Source organism: Octodon degus, unplaced genomic scaffold, assembly GCF_000260255.1.
Source record: "Octodon degus isolate 3935 unplaced genomic scaffold, OctDeg1.0 scaffold00301, whole genome shotgun sequence".
In the NCBI taxonomy this organism is placed as follows: Eukaryota; Metazoa; Chordata; class Mammalia; order Rodentia; family Octodontidae; genus Octodon; species Octodon degus.
This window is the reverse complement of record NW_004524877.1, coordinates 1853029-1854994: the sequence shown is the minus strand read 5'-3', so window position 1 is coordinate 1854994 and position 1966 is coordinate 1853029. Positions and strand designations below refer to the sequence as shown.

Here is a 1966-nt window from a genome sequence, read left to right as displayed (position 1 = left end):
AAAAGAATTCCACTCTGATTTCCTCTATATCTTTCTGCTGTTGCTTATTTACTATCGACGCTATTAATTCATGCATTTGAGCCGAGGTAGTGTCCTGTGCACTTGTTCTTGGTGGGCGCTGGGTTTCTTCCATATGTTTCTGCATTTGATTCTTTAGTTCAGATGTTATTAATTCAGGGATTTCTTTTCTTATTTCCAATCTGAGGTCTTGTATATCTTTATGCACCTGTTTCTTTTTTTTTGGAAGCTGCTGATTCATTGCTTTCAGCTGTGTGATATCCAGTTTTTTCTGTGTTAGTGTCCTCTGTACTTGTTACAGGTGGGCTTGGGTTCTGAGGTTGCGTTTTGTTCCTTCTCATCATTTTGTGTAGCACTGTCTTCTGACCTTTGTTGTAGTTCTTTGCTGTAGTTATAGCCTTCGCACGTACTGAAGTTCAGGTGGAGCTCTACAGAGTTTGGACTTATCCAGCTGCGTCTGGCTTAGTTCTGGCTCCTGTGCTCAGCTCCTTCCTGCTGCGGACCTGTGCTAGGACTGGGTCTGGGCGTTCCCGGAACTGGGCAGAAGTTACTACTGGGCGGGTGGGCTGCAGAAAGTACGGAGGGGTGATGGGGGGCGGTCCGATTGGGTCAGAGAGGGTCCGGCCGATGCTGTGCCTGGGCTGGGACTGGTCCCGCCGGCGCAGGGTAGCAGGAAGCTCTTCTCACACTCACCGGACCTGGGTTAGGACTGGTTCTGGGGGTTCCCGGAACTGGTCAGAAATTCTCTTTTTTATTTTTAAAGAGAATAGAAAATAGTAAAAAAAAATTAGATATGATACAGAATTTAACGTAAGAAACTAATAGGAACTCAACTATGGCTGTTATGTTGCGTAATGTTGCCTTCAAATTAGTTCTTTAGACTACCAGATATAAGCATACAAAATTGGTTTAAAAAGCTATAAGAAATGTAGAAGGAGAAGAAAACAGTAGACCAGCAGCAGTAAGCAGTTTAATTATCCAAGCTATCCTTTGTATATACATAAATATACCTTTTCCCCTTCTTTCCATTCATCTTTTTCCTCATCTAGTAGCTGTAGAATAGTATTATTTAGATGAAGAAAGCCTGATAATTTGGAATAGTCTTCATTCATTATAAAATTCTCTGCACAAAAAAAGTTCATCCTCAAAGGAAAGGGATCAGCATACAACACGAAGGATCAAAATTTCCATACAAGCATGCTGCAGTTGGCTCATATGTTCAGCCAGAGACCACAAGGAGAAGCCTGAAATATGCCTTGTCTTTCCAATGATAACCACCACTGCTTGGTAGGTCAAGTCACACAGTACAGTGTGTACTTTGATGTCACTGACTGGAACAGTATTGCTGAGCATGGCACAGATATTTTCAAGTTCAACCACCAATAATTGTGAGACAAATTTGTTATATGGCTTTTTGGCTGAATGAACCAGCTGTGGATTCTCTGCACCTATTCTATGCTTGTACTTCTGACTACTTCCACATACTGTCAAGACACACCGCTTCCTTCAGCATGCCCACTTTTAAACATTTCTTGAAGGAGTGTGCCTGGCAAGATTTCTTACTGTGTTTTGTGATTTACCACTCATTCGTTGCCATGCAGTTGTATTCTATGTTACTTGCAGCCTGGTCACACACTGTGATCAGCATGCGCTCAAAGGCAGCTTGAGGAAAGGAAGTCATCATGGGACCATGTAGAAAGGGTGGGTCTACCTGCAGGCAGGACGTGATGGGTAAGTATTGTACCTTTTGCAATATATTAAATGGATTGATTTAGTGTTTTGAAAAATTTCTCTGTCAGTAATTGCATTGCAGAATATATCTGCAACTTAACAGTGTGTGATATGGTGTTCTTAGAGCTTGTTTAAAAAACTAAAAAGCATGTTGAAGAAATATGATGAGTAGTATAGGAAGACAGATCCTCATGATGTGGTATATATCCTCTGTCAA

General features: G+C 41.5%; 1 pseudogene; it reads right to left on the bottom strand.

Annotated features, from left to right (window-relative positions):
* Positions 1 to 1046: 1046 nt before the first annotated feature.
* Positions 1047 to 1699, bottom strand: LOC101571344 (annotated as a pseudogene).
* Positions 1700 to 1966: the final 267 nt, after the last annotated feature.